Below are 13,919 nucleotides of genomic sequence, written 5' to 3'. Positions count from 1 at the left end.
CAGGAATAGGGTTAGGAGTGAACCCAAAAGGATTAAAGGCGTTAGAGTTATGGCAGATGGATGTCACACATATCCCAGAGTTTGGTCGCTTGAAGTATGTACATGTGACCATTGACACCTTTTCAAAAATGATCTGGGCAACCGCATTGCCTGGAGAAAAGGCACATCATGTATGTAAACGCTTGCTTGCTTTGCTGTATTAGGAGTGCCTGAATGCATTAAAACTGATAATGGGCCTGCTTATGTTAGTCAAAAGGTTAGAAAGTTTTTGCTAAGATGGGGGGTCGATCACACGACAGGGATCCCACATTCGCCTACGGGACAAGGATTAGTGGAAGGCACTCATCAAGTATTGAAGGACTATCTAGGTAAACAAAAGGGAGTAGAGACAGATGCCCAGCAAAGGCTACATCGTGTGCTCTTTACGTTGAACTTTCTCTGTCTCATGGGTGATCGAGAGGAACCGCCAGTGATGATTCACCATCAAAACCTTAAGTTCAATAGTACAACAATACTCCCGCAACTCAAAGTGATGTATAGAGATCCAGTCTCTGGAATTTGGATGGGGCCTGTTCCTGTTATATTTAATGGTCGAGGTTATATGTGTGTCTCCACAGATTGCGGTCCAGTGTGGGTGCCCAGTCGAGCTGTAAAACCTGCTCTGACTCGACATGATCCGCCTGACAACCAAGATGTTCAAGATCCTGGCCCTGGGGATATTGATCCCGGCGGTAATGACCCTCCACAAGATTGAACCTAGGGAAAACATGTGGGTCACCTGGGCGAATAAGACAGGACAACAAGCCTTTTGTCTATCGCTTGCTTCTGCTACAGAGCCTTTTTGGACATGTTTGATAGGAGTACCTGGTTTTAAGGTAGAAGACTTTAGCAAGTATAGTAAGCAGAACTGCACTAATTCCCAGAGCGTTAGTAATTGTAGTGCCACGCTCCTTAATAGCTTGAATGTTACGCTGCCTTGGGACCCTCAAGAATTAGAACTGTTAGGATCAATGAGAATTGGAAATGTCTCCCAGAACTGGACTCAAACCTGCATATTTTTTGGAGGACCTGCCTTTACTGGCATAAATTATTATCGATCATTTAATTGGACGGGGTGGACAAACGTCACTCCGAAAGCAAACTACTATGACTATAGATATAAAGGCGCATTTTGTGGCACAAATGACACATCAAAGCAAGGATTGGGAGCCCTTGGGGTTGGAACGAAAGGGGAACAGCAAATTTGGAACAATGGCACCCCAAAAGCCTTGCCGCCAGACGTGTTTTTGATATGTGGTGACAGGGCATGGCAGGGAATTCCGAAAAATGCGATAGGTGGTCCATGTTATCTTGGCAAATTAACGTTGTTGGCCCCAAATCAAAACTGGTGGAAAAATGTGACCAAGGGAGAAAATGCCGCACGTACAAAACGGGCGGTCACGGGTCTCCCAGCAAATTGCAATGATGACGTTACCTTACTCAATCCCACTGAGAGAGTGTTTTTATCCTTGTTTGTACCTGGGGCAGCGGCAGGCAGAGCTTTGAAGGAGATAGGACGGTTAGCTTGCTGGGCTGAAAAACAAGCTAAAGTCACCACTGAGGTAATAGAAACTCTGTTAGGAGATCAAAATAGCTTACGCTACGCAATTTTGCAGAATAGAGCGGCAATTGACTTTTTGCTATTAGCTCAAGGTCATGGTTGCGAGGATTTTGAAGGCATGTGCTGTATGAATTTGTCCGATCACAGCGAATCAATTCATAAACAGTTGCAGTGGTTAAAAGAGTATGCAAACAAAATTCGTCAAAACCATGGGTTTTTAGATGGGTGGCTGACTAACTTGTTTGGGAATATGCCACAACGGTTAGTAGGCTTGCTTGTTGAAGGCTTGCGCATTATAATAACCCTTATGATCATAGGTCTGTGCTTATGTTTAGTGCTTAGTTGTATTAAGAGAGTTATGTTAAAAGTAGTAAACCAAGCCTGGATTGCTCAAAAACAAGAAGGGGGAATTGTGGAGGAATGGCTGAGTGAAAAAGGGCACGACTTGATTACAATGAGCAACCCAGTCTTTGATAGGGATGAAAGCCCGGAGGAGGCTGTGAACTCTCCTTGAGAAACAGAAGTATGAAGAAGTAGCTACATGATAAGCAAGAGATAAGCGGTACTGCCTCCGGGAGATAAACATCTGCTGCGCGTGGACAAGAGGTCTGCACTAATTGTGTGAGAGCTCTAGGCGCGTGAACAGAGACTGTAAGCCAATCGTATAATTGTTGCTAGCGCGTGCTCTGCTTGTCTGTCTTTATATACTCTGTGTGAACTTGAATAAAGGGAGAACGACTATACTCATATTGAGACTCATTGTTACTCCGGGTCCGTCTCCCACTCCGACAACCTCCTATGTTCCAGCTTGTGCCCGTTGCCCCTCGTCCTCTCACTGGCAACCACTGAAAAGAGTCTGGCTCCCTCCTCCTTCAACCCACCCTTTAGATACTTATAAGCATTGATAAGGTCTCCCCTCAGCCTTCTCTTCTCCAGGCTAAAGAGTCCCAGCTCTCTCAGCCTTTCTTCATAAGGGAGATGCTCCAGTCCCTCAATCATCTTAGTTGCCCTATGCTGGACTCTCTCCAGTAGTTCCCTGTCTCTCTTGAACTGGGAAGCCCAGAACTGGATGCAGTATTCCAGTTGTGGTCTCACCAGTGCAGAGTAGAGGGGGAGAATGACCTCCCTCGACCTATTAGCCACACTCTTCCCTATGCAGCCCAGGATTCCATTGGCCTTCCTGGCCACAAGAGCACACTGCTTGCTCATTGTCAGTTTACTATCCACCAGGACCCCCAGATCTTTCTCTTCAGAACTTGATTCCAGCAGGTCCACGCCTAACCTGTATTGGTGCCTAACATTCTTCATCCCCAGGTGCAGGACCCTACACTTTTCCCTGTTGAACCTCATGAGGTTCTTCCTTGCCCAGCTCTCCAGCCTGTCCAGGTCTCGCTGGATGGCAGCACGGCCCTCCAGGGTGTCAGCCACCCCTCCCAGTTTGGTATCATCAGCAAACTTGCTGAGGATACACTCGGTCCCCTCGTCCAGGTTGCTGATGAATATGTTGAACAGGACTGGACCAAGTATTGACCCCTGGGGGACACCACTGGTTACAGGCCTCCAACTTGACCCTGCTCCATTAATCATTACCCTTTGGGTCCTGTCACACAGCCAGTTCTCAATCCACCTCACTGTCCCCTCATCCAGCCCACACTTCCTTAGTTTCCCAATGAGGATGCTATGGGAGACTGTGTCAAAAGCCTTGCTGAAGTCAAGGCAGATGACATCTGCTGCCCTCCCCTCATCCAACCAACCAGTTATAGTATTGTAGAAAGCTATCAGATTGGTCAGACATGATTTACCCTTGGTAAACCCATGTTGCCCACTTCCAATAACCCCCTGCTCTTCAACTTGTTTGGAGATGACATCTAGAATGAGTCTCTCCATTACCTTCCCAGGGATGGAGGTGAGACTAACTGGTCTTTCTCCTTCCATTCTCCTCTTCTTTTCCTTCTTCCCTTCCCACGCACTAAACTACTGCAATCCATAAAAAAAACACATTTAAACTGTGACTCTGTCTGGGTTTTGAGCCACACTCAGCCCTGAACCCAGCTTAATCTTGCTGAGGGAAGTCTTGCTCTGCCGTCTTTCCCCCTCTGTACCCCCAAGACCGATTTCTTTTTGTTTTAAACAAAACAACTACAAGTGAACTGTTTTCCAACAATGTGAATTCCAGTTTTGTCTCTGGTTCACCAGAAGTTGCATCCCAGATCTGGAAGTGTTGACTGGACACAAAACATGGCACGGGCAAAATAGAGACTGCTGGTAAATATATGATTGCTGGCTAGAGGATTAACCCATGCCCAAGGGGTGTCTGATGAATGCTCTACAAGGGGAACATTTCAGTTTCACCTCTTCCCCAAATAAATTTTATCCTTTCATGTCTGGGAGCTAATCAGTCCAAGAGAGAGACATTAGTCAATGAAACAGCTTTCTGAAGGAATCTTCATTGTTTGAGTCATTTAAAAATTGGCTGGACAATGAACTGCACAAATATAGGGATTCATTTCGCTCAGTCCAAGGAGAAGAGCGAGCGTGTGGGAGAGATGAACTAATATGTCTTTTCTGTTGCTAATTGCTGTAATTCTGAATAAGAAAATGGGATGAGACCACTGCAGCAGGGGAGCTGGGAGACCCTCAGACTGGAGGGGTTAACACTTGTCATTCTTAATCATACACTTACAGTCTTGTGACAGGAGGATTGCACAGGGTTCAAATGCAGACAGCTCACCCAGCTCCATTTTCCCCACTGGCACAGTCTCTTTATGACTTATTGTGTTAATTAGCTCACCTGATCTGTTCATGGCAGAGCTAAATGCACAGTGATTGTCACTGGAGGAAGAGAGAGGGGGCTTTGTGCCCAGCTCCAGTGACTGCTGTTCTGCAGAACAGTGGCTTTCAAGGAGGCAGCTTTCTAGTCATCCCCAGGGAGGCAGAGTCTTCACGACTGGCAAACAGGAGGGTCCTCCCCTTCCCTCTGGTTTTCTGGGACTGTTCCTGAGGCTCGCTGGGCTCCACTGAAGTCTGGAGAGCTGCAGTCCAGTCTGGGAACTTGTCCCTGCAACCACCTGGGCTCTGGTGCCCCACAGATACTGTCATCAGCTTCAAACTGATGTGCTATAGGCCTGGAGGGTGGGGGTTGTTTCTTTGTTTATTTTAAAGTAATTTTATTTTTTTAAAGCTAATTTTATTAAAATCAGTGTTTCCTCATTAAAATAAAAAAAAAAAAATAATAATCTTCACACACACTTTTAAAAAAAAAATCATTTCAGACTCAACCAAAGTGAGTCCTGTCCTAAGGAGAGAGGATGTGTCAATCTGGTACAGGAATAAGTGTGGCTCAGGGGAAGGAGTGTCCCAGCCAGAGGACTGAGGTTTGTTATACAAATTAATGTGGTAATTACAGTATCATCTGGAGAAATCAACTGTGACTGTGTCCCTGTTCTGCTAGGTAGTGTATGCACTGTTATAAAAGCGAAGTCCTGGCATGGTTATAATCTCAGCAGACGATTCAGAAAAAAGGGTCCATTATTACTGTGTCATAGATAATTGCCCAAAGACATTTTAAAGGTGCAATAGTCACCATCATCCCGGTGCTGTTTGGACATACTATGTGCAAGAGTAAATTGAAGTTCTTGACAGAGGAATGGGACATTCACAAATGCTGTCAGTCAAAGCCAGAGAATTTTTTATAAATGCAAATTTCTTCAAAATTCCTTTTATTTTTTTTTTTTTAAATTTTCTAATAATCACTGAAAAGGAAAAGGGAAAAGAAAAGCTCTACCTTCTTCATTTATCCTCTGTTTTGTAGAGGAGGAGGGATTTGATCTTGAATTTCAGGAGGGTGAGAATGGATAGGAAGGATTCTTTCTAAAGATAAACACAAATCATAATGGAAAAATAATCAGGGCTAAGAAAAGACAAAAATACCATATTTTTTGGTTAATGAGCTATATGTGTTAGTTGGGTCCAAACATGTCCCTCCAAGATATCTGCCTAAAAGTAAAAGGCAGAAGGTCACATAAAGAGGCTTTGGCAGAGTAGCCGTCTTTAAGCTCTGTTTTAATAAAGGTAGTGTTAATAAGATATCAAATGAGCAACTGTAAAAAAGTATAAGCAGAGAGACAAAAAGTGAATGTATGTGAGAAAGGGAGGATCAAAAGCAAATTCTGTCCATGCCAAAACAACCCTATTATAAGCGAAAAGGACATTAGGCAGAGATTATTGAAAAATAATCCATTGTTCAGTAATGGAAAACATTTCACACCTCACATGGCAGAAGCAATAAATCCCATTGATTCCTCCAAGGCAATTTACAATTAAACACTGATTTGCAAATAAACGAATAAATAAATAAATAAAGGCAGAATTCATTGTGGTACCTTACACTACCAAAACAAAGCAATTGGAGTGGAATTGAGAATAACTGCCAGATGTGTTGCTTTGTGCTCAAAACGGCATCCATTATTTACAACTACAAATTATGTTCTTTATTTATTCCTCCTGCTGTTCTAATGACTATTGCCATTCAGCATTCTTTTATTTAATCATCAAAATCCAAAAAAAAGAAGTATCTTTTTTCTCTTTTTTATTTTTATTTTTAATTTTGGCAGCAACAGAGAGGGAGAAGTTTCCTAAACTCCAACAATAGAAAATTGCTCCAGGGGAATGCATCATTTTTTCAGCCTGGTCTGCAATGTAATTTGAGCACTGCCTTCCATTTATTGGCCTTTTACTGATGTGCAGTGCAAATGGATGATACTTTAATTCCTGAAGTAATGAATAATTGTTCTCTCCTTGCCTATTTCACGTCTTTTCTATGGAGGATATTTCTGGATGGAAATTGACTGGCAGTCATAAGCATTAAGAGAGTTTGAAGCTCCCCAGGGGAACCCAGCAGAGTCATAAAGTTGCAGTACATGTAGTCATGTACACACAGAAAGAAAAGTGTTAGCAAGTGAAGACACTCTGGGGATGAGGATGATTTTTTTCTTTATTCTTCTGTTTGTTTCAATCCCATTTGCAGGCAGGGTGCTCTTCAGGCTCATTCTAGGTAAGGACAAAGGGAAAATATTCCTTGAGGAATGAAAAGGTAAATATTAGCAAACAATTATATAATCTGGCCCTTCATATACTATGTCCTGAATTGGCTATTTCATGGGTCTCCCCACACTTTTTCTAGGATGTATTTACGTGGACATCTCTATTGATGTAGAGAAGGAATTCTGAAGGAATAAGTGAAGCTGTGCTGAATTGTCCCAACTGCAGGCTGTCCTATAAAATGTCCCTCTTCTATTGTCATTTCATCATTTCTAGAGATAAAACATTTTCGGACACCCCTTTTCCCCCCACAGTTTACTGATAAAACATTATTTCTTCTTATATACCTTTTCCTCTCTTTTAGGCTATTTAGAATGGATCCTAGTGATTATATGGGGGTTGGCACACTTGCTGACCCTTATACACATTTAGATCAAATCACATCTTAAATGATGATGAGCTTTTATCATTGTTAGTCATCTCTGGGGAGCTCCCCAGGAGAAGCAAGTCCAGGCAGGTCTGACTTGACAGAGAGAGTGAATGAATACATGCACAAGGGCACACGAGGAAAACCTTTTGTCCTTCATTTCAGATGGAATCTGGTAGGTTGTCCCCTCTCCATCTTCCCCTGGGTCTGTCACTGCACTTCCATTGTAAAGCAGGTATTACCACAATACACATGCAAAGGCTTTTACCTAGTACTGCAGTAAAAGCAGAGCACGATTTCTAGAGCACAAGTCTTATGAGGAACAGCTGAGGGAACTGGGGTTGTTCAGCCTAGAGAAAAGGAGGCTGAGAGGAGACCTTACCGCTCTCTACAACTACCTGAAAGGAGGTTGTAGCGAGCTGGGGGTTGGTCTCTTCTCCCAAGTCACAAGTGATAGGACAAGAGGAAACGGCCTCAAGTTGTGCCAGGGGAGGTTTAGATTGAATATTAGGAAAAATTTCTTCACTGAAAGGGTTATTAAGCATTGGAACAGGCTGTCCAGGGAAGTGGTTGAGGCACCATCCCTGGAGGTATTTAAAAGACATGTAGATGTGGTGCTGAGGGACATGGTTTAGTGGTGGGTTTTGTCAGTGTTAGGTTGATGGTTGGACTTGATGATCTGAAAGGTCCCTTCCAGTCTAGACAATTCTATGATTCTATGAAAAGGGTTAACCTCGTGCAGGGTAAACTAGGAAGCCAGACATTACTGGAGAAAGAAACCAGGTTGTAGATAATAATGGTACTTCTGCCACTTCCAGTTTTCTGCCAGGAAAGGTATTTTGTAGGTACTAGAGATTAGAAGGCATCACAGAAGGGCCATAGAGAAGCAGACACTTGAGCAGCACTGATACATCCCTGTTAGTGTCCAAATTCTGCATGATGGGCTCTCTGAAGATCTAAGGTGCAGACCATGAGATCTGTGCCCTTTGCTGGTCTATTGTATGTGTAAAAGGTGATGGAAGCAGGGCAGTTGCTGTGTAAGAAACATACAGCAAGTTTCAGCATACACACAAACACACAAATTCCTGAATGGCTCAAAATTTCCTGTCTGATGGGTACTCTCAGTGAACACCGACATCTTTGCTCCTTTTTCTATGCCTTTAATCTCCCGTTTTGCTCATTCTGCTCTTTAATCATCAGATGACTCATGACAGTAATTGTGGATGTCCCTGGGTAGCTCAGTAATAAATGTATCCTGAACAAACACGCCTGTCAGACTCTATTTAGCTTAAAACATCAAGTTTATGACTTCATGAAAGAGAATAATTCTTAAGTTCTCTAAACAACTCTCAAAGTTAATCTCTACTTGCTATAAACATTAACTATTTTTTGCTATTTTCCTCAAGAATTTGGGATAAGACCCTGAAAATTATGTAGGTGCCAAACTCTCTAGGTTTAAGTAGGACTTTGTAGCCCAGACAACACCTCTGAGTCCAGGTCTTAATGTCTGGACCATTGCATTCTACCTCTTCAAATCCACCTTTTGGGCAGAGCGATAGCAACAGAACAATATCTCAGGATATTGTTAATAAAAGCATATTTCTTCTCCAAAAGATTGCTGCAGTGGCATGGAGGACAAGCTCTATTTCTTTATTCAGCTTTGAGCATAGTACGTTTGCTATGAGAGTTTCCTGGAGTAAAGAAGTGGAGTAGGAGAGGGGTTTCTTTCATTGTTAATTATTTGTGCTTCTGGTTTAGTGACTCAAACTATATTTAGGTCCCAAAAAAAACCAAAACCTGAAAATTAAATGGACTTGAATGGAAAGGTGGTCTCTGTGTCACTCTCTGGATTCTGTTTCACAAGATGCAATCTTCCTCGATTTCCAGAACCAATTTTCTCCCATCATCTTATGAAAGTAGAGGTCATCCTGTGAAATGTGATATTTCACCAGTTTTTATAAAGGAATGTTCCCTTCCCCACAAAAGGAGGGTTCATTAAATCATGCAGCTGATCAGATTGCTGAAGCCTTGATTGGCCAACAGCCAGAGTGAAGAAATCCATGGGGAAGAGGCACACAGCACCATCAAAATAGGCTGGACCTGAACTAGGGTGTTTTAATCACACTGCTATAGGGAGAAAAGGGAAATCTCAAAGAAGGGCAATATAGGAGCTTTATTGACTTTTAGGGTCACCAGAAGATGGGAAATAATCATCCAGCCACATCTGAATTCCACAGTTTAGCATTTATTCCCAGGCACCACTTTACTGCTAATCAGTTCAGAAATAATTCATGACCCACCTCTGCCCTTGTTGTATGCTTTCTCTCCATAGTGTCCTTACAGAAGTTGGCAAACTGCTGTTTGTAGCCAGTACCAAAAGGCAGCTACTTCTGGAATAGTCACAGCAACGATGCGAAACATTTGCTGCAGGACAGGAAACCCAGTAATTTCTGAGAGCAGGTCCATGGTCTGAGACAAGCTTCAGGCAAAATGATGCCTTGGACTAGTACATGAGACAAAAAAACCTGTGTGTGCTAGGTAGAACATGAAAAAGTGTGCAGGAACAAGTGCAATTAGGAAGTTATAGCTTATATTCAAGCTGAACATCAGATGTTTTTAAAGACTTGGAGGGAGTGTTGTCTTGGGTTATGGGGTTTGTTCATTCCCCAAACTCCACATGGGATGAAAATGGACCGGGTTCAGGCAATATCCTATTTTCCTTTGAAAGGTGGTCAAATTCTCCTGACAGTCATGCTTTACAGGATCACAAGGCTTCAGATTCTGCAAATGTAGATAGCGCTTTACGAAGGCAAACACTTCACTGGGGACAGGCAAGCTTGCAGCACAAGCACAAACTACTTCAGATGCAGCAGACTCACTGGGAGAGCTATAACCTTGCCTACCTTGCTGGGACTTTCTGATGAGTCTTGCACTGCAGATCTTACAACAAGAAATGGCTGGATTAGTTTATACCTCCCTTATCATCAATGCACACGTCTACCCCAGGTGTAACAGGATGAATATGGTCACAGAGCTGCAGCTAACACATTTCCAGTGGCAAAGATCTCCACCGTAAGGTGACAAAAGCTTTCTTTTGTATTTCATCTCACAGTTGGTGAGAGGGATGTGAAAGACCAGGTGGTAGGGACCACATCTGCTAAAACCTTGCAGGAAGAGCCCTTGTTTTTGTGTATTTGGGGAAGTCAGCACTTGTCTGATGTCTAGTTAGGTGGATGTATGCTTGGATGATGGTCCTTCCACACAAAGTTGCAACAATTCAGAGCCATAGCTGGTGGAGGTTTGAAGGCCAGGAGTAGCCTTTGACACTTCTGCCTGGCCTCATGCACAGTGCAGAATTTCAGTTAGTGACTCTTGCATCTGTCCCACAGTCTCTATCTCAACCAGAGCTATCTAATTGCCTTGAAAAGTCTCAAAGCAATGGAGAGGTTCACATCCCTAGTCTCTAGGATTAGGAATCATTCACAGCAGGTCATTTCGGTTGGGCTGCAATCAACAAGCCAGGCTTGATAAGACAGGTATTTGAGAGAGTATTGATCTCAGATCTTTTTTCTTTTTAATTTCATTTTTGTATTTGTTTATACTTAATGCTTAATAAGCTCCTTGCATCTTGCTTGCTGGTTACATGCAGCCTCTGGCCTGTGTATTTGTCGCTCCTTGAAAGTTGTGTAAAATTTCTGCAGCTATTGGGCCAACCTCAATTTTCGTATGGCAGGTAAGGGCTCAGATCTTCTAAGTTCCTCTTTCTCCCTCTCTCCAGTTGGTTTTGGCTCTTGCTTGATGAAGTAAATCCTGGTGTTCATGAGTAAGACCAGTGCAATTCCCACACTGCATTGTCATTCTGAAATACTTTTCCATGGGAAGCATGCCTTGGTACTGTGGTTTCCCTGCCCATATGCGCATGTGTGGCCTCAAAATCACCATTTGCCTTCTGGTAGCAACTCCAGATGCCCTCTGTGAGTGGTTTGAGGATCCTGAGTGATGTATTTACACCTAATAAGATGCAGTAATTCTTGAGTTGCAGATTTTTCCAGGCCGTACAGACAAGATAAGAGGGGAAACAAAGGCACAGAGGTGAAAATTACTTTTCCAAGGTCATATTACTGTCCATGTCAGAGCCTGCCTAGACCCCAGCTCTCTCAGTCTCTCTCTAGTGAGTTATCACCTGCACCAGAAAAACTCTCCAGGGTGATTTAAAAGGGTGTGACTTTAACTAAGCTCAAGGCCTACTGGTCTAATGAATCTTCTCCCAATGACTGGCATGCACATACATAATTCATCTCATTCTTCATGCTTTTGTGACTAATACAAAAGCTGTTGTTCACCCTAACCTGCCTGTATGATTCATCTGTGTTTTGTATGGCCTTTGTTACTCAAATTGTAACTCTCAAGTGCAAGGGGTAAAAACAAAATTAAAGAGTGATATCTGAGAGCAGATGGAGATTTAATAATATGAAGAGTAAAGGTTGTTCCAGGATCTTGTTCCAAGTTGTACCAGCATTTAGGATGGTTAGACTTGGGCCAAAAATAGCAAAAAGATTGAAATGAGAACTCGATCTGAACCTTTTTTGCTGGGGTTGTATCCAGGGTTTCTTTCCAGAGTCAGCCTCTGTTAGGGTGGTATGCTAGAATAGGAGACAGATGGTTCATTTACACTGTGAGTTAAACCTTGTTTCATTTGCAAATTTTGTGTCTGTTCACAATAATGAGCTACAGGTGAGCTGGGAACCAGGTAATCAAAAGGAAAGACTATCTTAGAGCTGTACTTCCTTCTCTATCCGACTTCTGGTTTGGCACCACATCCAATCCTTCAATGCATTCAAAGTTTCCCTGTCACCTTCTTCCCTCAGCCAAATAAATCTCCACTTTCTTTGTTTATTTAATCAGCTTGATAGGATGGTTAAAAGCTAAAATATTTGACAAGTCTGTTCTGCTTTAATGTTTGGGTCTTTTAGTTTATAGCCTGCTTCAGAAGGTGTTGGCTTAAAGGAATGTAATAGCTCCTGCATTAAATTGAGTGCTTCCTTTTGTTAGAGATGCCCGTGAATGCTATTTCTTTTTTTCATTGTTATTACTACTAACCAAAGAAGATCAGTTTGGTTTTGAATCAGCTGTTTTACTGTAGAGGAGAGTCAAACTCTGATCAGGCTGCATTCTAAGAGGTGTAGGAAAGCAGAGTTTAAACACTCAGTGACTTGTTTTATTATTAAGTACAAAGCTGTCCATTCCAAATAGCAGCATTGAGCTCAGCTTTGCTATCCTCCACCAGCTGCCCTTTCCAATAATGACTCCATGACCGGAAGTTATCAGGAGGAATTTTATTTAGGACTCATGTTTTGATACGATTTAAGACTATTAAAAAAAACAAAATCCCAAATGACAAGCACTGCTAAGTAGGTGGTTAACCGATTACAAAGCACAGATCTAAAGCAATACACATTTTCAGAGAAACTGCACAGCATAAGCCTTTAGGGGACAGTAAAACGAAATGGGGTTTGCAAATTCATTGAAATTAGGTGAAGCATTTGAGAGCCATCACCATTTAAAGAAATTGATGAGCCCCTGTCTGTATGTGCAAGGACATAGCACTAATCATTCACACAGACAGGAATGGACTATAGTTTTCAAACAGGATTTGCTGAGGGGTGTTGGGTGGTTTGGAAGATCAGTTGTTACAGCTGGTATTGCATATAGTTAGGTAAAGGTACATGTATACAGCTCTCACTAAACCCAATTACTACAATGCATCTATCTCATCCCATAGGCAGTCCTGTTTTCAGCTGACACTGATCAGCTCTCGAGACTTCAGTAAGTTCATCTGGCATCTTCCTGAGCCAAGGTTGAGGTTTAGATGCCAGTCTGCATTCAAGCTATCCAGAGCAAGTCATGTCCCTCTCCTTCCTGCCCATGCCTCAGTTTCCTGATCTATGCAAAGTACAAGAGAAATGTATAGATCTGTCTTGTAGAGTTGATATGAGAGAGAGGAAAAGAAACATTTGCAAGATGAAATGAATGAAAAGTCCCATTGGATTTAATTTACTATTGGATTTGGGCGAAGTCCAGACTAGTTGCTATTTTTTTAGCTTTCAACTCTGGCATGCTTATAGTTCTTCAACTTGGCTCCTTCCTCTCCCACCATTAAGGTCTGATCCTGCCCCCTTTTACTGGCAAGAGTAAATGCTACCCTTGGAAACTGTGTCATTGACTGCCATGTAAAAAACTCACGTTACATAGGGTATTGGGAGTGAATAAAGATTTCAGGCTGCAGTTAACATGGCTCAGGGAGAGGTGTCTGTTCCCATCCCTCAACCCTGGGCTGCCCTGGAGTGCAGGTCTGCATGCTTAGGACTGGTGTCCCTCAGATAAACCGTTCACCAGAGCTCCCTTGTCCTGCCCATCTCTAGTGGCTGCTGTCCAAAAAGAGCTTAAAAAGATCCCAGTGTAACTTCCCCAGGAGAGATGTCATCTCAATGTCTTTTCCAATGTTTCCCTCTCTGTGTAACACAAGTCCCATGTGTGAACTGAGTGCATGATGACTTCCAGGGTTTGACTATGCAGGGCCAGATTGTGTCCTTGGTTTACAGGCTCTGCAGAGATAACTCTTCTCACTGCCACCACTGCCATCAAACACCACTCCATGCAGTGTCTGGGTGGTGATCCATGGGATGAAGCCCACTCTCAAGGCCAGGCTTCTCTGACACTCATTTGCAGATCCTCTGTATTGAGTGTGCATTAAGATGTTGCCTGATCCCAAAGTCTGGACTTCTTCCTTCCCACCCAAAAAAAAAAAAAAAAAAAAAAAGGGCATTCTGGGTAACTCAGCATTGGCCCAAA

At 42.8% G+C, this 13,919-nt stretch overlaps 1 protein-coding gene across 48 annotated transcripts in view; it reads left to right on the top strand.

Moving 5' to 3' along the window:
- LOC141476573 (CUGBP Elav-like family member 4) overlaps positions 1-13,919 on the top strand; it is an 800,950-nt gene that overhangs the window by 415,849 nt on the left and 371,182 nt on the right. The window lies entirely within an intron of this gene.

The sequence above is a fragment of the Numenius arquata genome, chromosome W (genome assembly GCF_964106895.1).
Source record: "Numenius arquata chromosome W, bNumArq3.hap1.1, whole genome shotgun sequence".
Lineage (NCBI taxonomy): Eukaryota > Metazoa > Chordata > Aves > Charadriiformes > Scolopacidae > Numenius > Numenius arquata.
Note: the sequence above shows the minus strand (reverse complement) of the source record. Positions and strands in the feature narration are given on the sequence as shown.